This window comes from Podarcis bocagei (genome assembly GCF_964188305.1).
Source record: "Podarcis bocagei genome assembly, chromosome: 15".
NCBI classification, from domain to species: domain Eukaryota; kingdom Metazoa; phylum Chordata; class Lepidosauria; order Squamata; family Lacertidae; genus Podarcis; species Podarcis bocagei.
Genome location: NC_138141.1, coordinates 1934255 through 1940254, shown reverse-complemented (window position 1 = coordinate 1940254; position 6000 = coordinate 1934255). Strand labels below are relative to the sequence as shown.

Here is a 6000-nt window from a genome sequence, read left to right as displayed (position 1 = left end):
CTGGATGCTGCGCAGGCTGAGAGCTGATTGGCCGAGAGGAGCCGGGCTCCGGGGGCGCCTTGCCTGCCTGCCTCCCTCGCCGGCTGCGGAGCCTCGGAGTCCTGGCTCGCTCTGCGCGGCGCCTGCTGGAGTCGCCGGATCGCGCTGCGCTCTCGCGCTCTCCGCGCGCCTTCCTGCTCCGGCCCGGGCAGCAGCTGCGGGATCCCGCCGAGTTCTTGCGGGGGAAGGCGCTTTGGGACAGGCTCGCTCTCGCCCTCTCGGGCTCCCCGCGCAGCCGCCACCACGTGGACTTCCCAGAGGTCCGGGGTCTCCTGCGGAGCCAGGTAGGACGGCGATCCTCCGGGAGAAGCCTAGGCGCGGAAGGGAGGGAGTCGCCAAACCGAGGCGCCCTTCCTTTTCCGCCGGTTCCGCTCATTCCGTTTCTTGCCCGCCTTTCCTTCCAGGAGCTCGAGGCGGCGCCCGGCCCTCCTTTCCCCCTGCAGCAGCCCGGTGAGGTGCCGTAGTGGTTGCCGGGCGAGAGCAGAGGCGCGGAGGCGCAGGTTCCCGCCTGGCTCCCGCGATGCCCCTGGGCTTCTCGTGCAGGCAAACTGCGGGGGGAGAACCGTGTCCGTCAGCCCCTCGGAGCGGCTGAGAGGAAAGGCAGGACATCCATGTAACAGATACAAATGAAGAGCAAGTCAAGCTCCCTGCCCCAAAGAGATTCCAGTCCAGTCATCCAAAGGCCAGCAGTGTAGGAGGGGAGAGCAGAGGGACGTAGCTCAGTGGGTAGAGCAGGAGACTCCTAATCTGAGGGTTTGGGGTTCAAGCCCCACGTTGGGCAAAATATTCCTGCATTGCAGGGGCTTCGACTAGATGAGCCTCAGGGTCCCTTCCGACTCTGCAGTTTTATGATGCTTCTCTGACAATGACTCCCGTCAAAGCCTCAAGCAACTCACTTCATCTTCTCAGGGGACACATTTCGCCAAGCCGCATGGTTTTCCCCTTTAGAGTAAAGGCCAAAGGCACCTCCAGGCAGCAGGACTTTTCTCCTCTGCTGATGGGGTTGGGGGGGGGAATGTTTGCTCTGGAGAATTAATGGATCTCGGGGTGGGAAATGCTGTAGGAGTGACACACTGCTTCAGCACAGAGCTCCCCCCTTAAAAACAAACCCATATATTGTAGGACAGGCAGCAGGAACCTGGTCCAAACAATGAGACCAGATAGGCAGGACACAGATCCTGTCAACCGATTCCTCCTCACTTTGGAATCTACTTAATGAAGGCAACTGGACCTGTCAGACTGAATTTCACAGTCCCGAAGGGATGACCTTCCTTCACTCCCACAGCTCCGCCAAACATGGGGAAACCACCAAGAACTTCAGCTAGGTTCTTGCAAACAAGGAGCAGATGATGTTGCAAGCATAATAAAGCTTAGGGAAAAGAAAAAGTGCGGGGATGGGGGGCACAGAGGCCACACGGATGGAGCCTGCTGGTGCTTGCCTGGCTTGGTGAGCCGGTCTGTGTTTCAGATGGGTTTTTGGTATATGCAGATTCAAGTGATTGTATGTGCATGCACAAGTCTGGGGCTCTAGACAAGGTGTCGGAGAGCATGAGTACACACCACTTGCATGCATAGGCAAAATGTGTGTCGCAGTGAAAATGTGAAGTCAACTTATTCCATGCACAGTCAGATGAGTGTGCATTACATGCTGGCTTAAGTGTTTTATAACTATCCACCTGAGTACTTGTGGGAACAGATTTTAGAAGTAGGGAAGAGGTTTAGAGGCAGCACAAACAGCAATAAGTCCCAAGTTTAATTCCTGACAACTCCAGGGAGGACTGGGAAATATCTCTGTCTGAAAACCCAGAGAGCTGCTGCCCATTGGATCAGTGATGTGATTTGGTGTAAGGCAGATTCTTGTGTTCCTACGTAGAGCCAGTGTGGTGTTGGAGTGTTGGACTAGGATTAAAAAAACCTGGGTTCAAATCTCCATTCTGTTATGAAGCTCAGTCAGTCTCATTCAGCTGCGCTTACCTCACAGGGTTGTTGTAAAGTGAAAAGGCATGTGTGTGGGGTGAGTAGAATATAAGAAACTTGGAATATAAATATAAAAAATAAATCAAGGGTTTATGTGTAGGGAAGATGTGATTTTAAAAGGGCATTTTGAATGAAGGCATATGTAGAATAATTAGGATCTTATTTATTCATATTTTTCGATCTGCCTTATTAAAAAAACTCAAGCTTAGTATTTCAACATTTAGGTCAGAAGGAACTTGTATGTACAGTGGTACCTCTGGTTGCAAATGGGATCCGTTCTGGAGGCTCGTTCGCAACATGAAAAGCCCGCAACCTGAAACGCTATATCGGCGCAGGTGTGCGGTGCAATTTGGTGCATGTGCGAAGCGCGATTTAGCACTTGTGTGCATGCGCAAGCGGTGAAACCCGGAAGTAACCCTTTCCGGTACTTCTGGGTCGCTGCGGGACGCAACCTGAAAAAACGTAACAAAACAAGTTTTGTTTGACCACAAACTTGACATGAGCCAACAGTGTGACGCGGCAGCTAAAAAAGCCAATGCAATTCTGGGCCTCATCAATAGGAGTATAGCATCTAGATCAAGGGAAGTAATAGTGCCACTGTATTCTGCTCTGGTCAGACCTCACCTGGAGTACTGTGTCCAGTTCTGGGCACCACAATTCAAGAAGGACACTGACAAACTGGAACGTGTCCAGAAGAGGGCAACCAAAATGGTCAAAGGCCTGGAAACGATGCCTTATGAGGAACGGCTAAGGGAGCTGGGCATGTTTAGCCTGGAGAAGAGGAGGTTAAGGGGTGATATGATAGCCATGTTCAAATATATAAAAGGATGTCACATAGAGGAGGGAGAAAGGTTGTTTTCTGCTGCTCCAGAGAAGCGGACACGGAGCAATGGAGCCAAACTACAAGAAAGAAGATTCCACCTAAACATTAGGAAGAACTTCCTGACAGTAAGAGCTGTTCGACAGTGGAATTTGCTGCCAAGGAGTGTGGTGGAGTCTCCTACTTTGGAGGTCTTTAAGCAGAGGCTTGACAACCATATGTCAGGAGTGCTCTGATGGTGTTTCCTGCTTGGCAGGGGGTTGGGCTCGATGGCCCTTGTGGTCTCTTCCAACTCTATGATTCTATGATTCTATTCTAAGCAAATGTAAAATGAGGCATGACTATATTCTTAAATGATTTTATTTCTTTAAGTGGATACAATAATGCTAATTAAGATCTTATGTCACTCTGATGTGTGTGCCTAGCTGTAACAGTACACATGAAATGGTATTGTGGGGACATGCAGGGTTGCGCATGACTTGCACATAATTATGGGAATTCATAAGTGTGCAGAACTATGAGGAAGTTACGTGATCAACCAAGAGAGAAAGTGTCTGCTTGAGACTGTGAAATATGTGTGCCGACATATTTGCAAGTGCGTTATCATGAGTGGGTGTGAAAGTATGGACATTTACATTAGCATAAGCAGGGCTGCTTATGTGCATGACTTTGCTCGGGGAGTAGTGGATGGGCGTGCAAGGTTCTTAATGGGTACGTGGACATTATTTGGATGTAGGGCATTCAAGTACACATTGAATATGGGCACAAAGCTATTGCTGCAGGCAGTGCAAGATTCCAGGGGTTCCATCACTCATCCAGGGTTTGTTTCCTTTGGGAAATGAGGCACAGCAGAGACTGTGTTGTCTTTATGATATATGGTTCTGTTACACATATATACAAACCTATATGGAGAGAGTACAGAGCTTTAACATCCCAAAAAGGGCTTATTTCTTCCATAGACTCAGCCTTGGATTCAAGTAATTTCGTTGTCTCCGAAGGGAGCAATGACAATAAAGATATTATTATTATTTTTTAACATAAATCAAACATTGTGCTCTGCCTCTCTGACTTTACAGAGAAGCTCAACTGCAACTCTGGCTTTGTCCTTCTAACTATCTAAGAGCTGGAGGAGGGGCCCAACTCAGTTGTCATCTGGCACAGGGTCCCCTCTCCTTTGCTCTCTTAATGGCCCATTACCTTTCTGTTGCTCTCCCATAATGGCCCATCACCCAGGCAATTACCTTTGTTCTTCTGTAATGGCCCATCACTCAGGCAAAAACACAGAAAACTAGCCTGGCTGATATTTTAACCCTTACTGGGTCCAGGGGCTCAGGACCAGTCTGGCACCCACAAACTCATTACCCTGTATTTCATAATATGGAGTATGGGTGTGTGAATCTGAGTGTGCAGAGGGGTATTTGCAGAGCCAGCATGTTGGTCACATGCTGAGAGGGTGTTGGTCACCATCCGAGGGCCAGAGTAGATGTGACATTTGTCATAAGATCTTAAGAACAGCCCTGCTGGATCAGGCCAAAGGCACATCTCGCCCCACAGCCTGCTCTTTGAGGAGTCAGGGAATACCGGGTGGGGGGCCCTCCAGCGTGCTTCTTTCCTGCTTGCAGGCTTCCTATAAGCACCTGACGCCCAGTGGTGCAAGTAGCACACAACCATGATATCTGGTAGCCCCTTGGTACATCGCTTGAGCTTGCGCAGCTGATTTTTGTTTAACAAGTAGTTGGTGTAGAGGGACCCCCACAAGCCGGATTGGGACCAGGGTGTGGGGAGTCTAAGCCTTTGCCCCTGCTGTGGGCCCAGTGGGAACCAAGGCCTCCTCAGTTTTTATTTGCAGTGGGAGGGAAGCTGCAGTCAGGGCTGGCAGGAGTTTTCCTTACAGTGTGAATAGAAAAGGAGCTGAATCTAACTGGCACCAGGGCGGAGTAAAGAGTTAAAGCTGTTGCATCACATTCCCAGTCTGACCTGCCTCCAGCGCTGGCTAATTTTAAAACAAAAATCATATAGGCAAGGCCTAATGGTGTGAAAAAAAAATAATTTGGCTCTGAGATCTGTGTGGGTTGGTATAATTATCCTAGTAATATATTTTTTTGGGGGGGTGGGAGTTTTGTGCCTATGCCTTTTAACTCTGATACATAAGCAGATATATTTTTTCACAACAATAGGCACTCAGATGGTGGCCTAAAAGACATACAGGTCCTTTTGAGGAATCATCACACAGAACCTGAAGCATATTCCCCACTCACTAATTTTTTTGATTTTATTTCTTTTAAGCTGATTCTAATATTATATTTTAAATTGCTGTAACCCTTCATGGGACCTTTTGGTGAAGGATGTGTAAGAAATTGAACAACAACTACTACAATAATAGTGCATACTAAGTTTTAGCTGCCGGTAAAAGGAAGGAAACAGGAAGTGGGCAGAGAGAAGTTTTTCTTTGTGTCTCACAAAACCAAAGGCCAAGGCTATCCAAGGCAGCTGAATCGTGGGACAGATGAGGCTGATTTCTTTCTTTCTTGGATTAATACCTCACCTTTCCTCCCAAGGGGCTCATGGGGGCCTAAATGGCTCTTCCACCTCCTCCTTTCTTCCTCACAACAACCCTGTGAGGTAGTTTCGGCTTGAGACACAGTGAGTGGCCTGGAGTCACACAGGGAGCTTCGTGGCTGAGTGATTATTTAAACCCTGTTTTCCTTGGTCCTAATTCAACACTCGAACCCACTGGGTGTCAAAGGGTCTGGCAGGAGAGGATGGCAAATGTGGCAGGAAGATTCAAGGACAGAAACATTTAAACATTTCAGTGTAGAATAGGGGAGTAGAGTATCACAATATTTATTTTTATTTGCAGAATATGGATAGATATATTTTCAAATCCCCTTTTAAAGCAGGGGGAGGTGATGAGCACCAAATTTAGTGACTTTAAAGGGGAATTAGACAAATCCATGAAATGTGAGATTACCAGTGGCTGCTTGCCACAACGGCTGTGTACTATGTCCAGTACAGGCAGACCCTCCCCCCCCCCCTTTTACACAGGTGTTACGTTCTGAGGCACCGTACATGTCAGTGAAATCATATATAATTGAAACCCAGTGAAAATTAGCCTGCAAACACTGTTTGGCACTGCCCATGCCCCACCCTTTGGGTGATGCTTC

General features: G+C 48.5%; 1 protein-coding gene across 1 annotated transcript in view; it reads left to right on the top strand.

The window, feature by feature from the left end:
- Positions 1–254: 254 nt before the first annotated feature.
- PHYHIP (phytanoyl-CoA 2-hydroxylase interacting protein) overlaps positions 255–6000 on the top strand; it is a 47553-nt gene continuing 41807 nt past the window's right edge. The window contains exon 1 of the mRNA XM_081171464.1: positions 255–323. The gene's annotated coding sequence lies outside the window, so the exon portion shown is untranslated. The remainder of the gene's footprint in view (positions 324–6000) is intronic.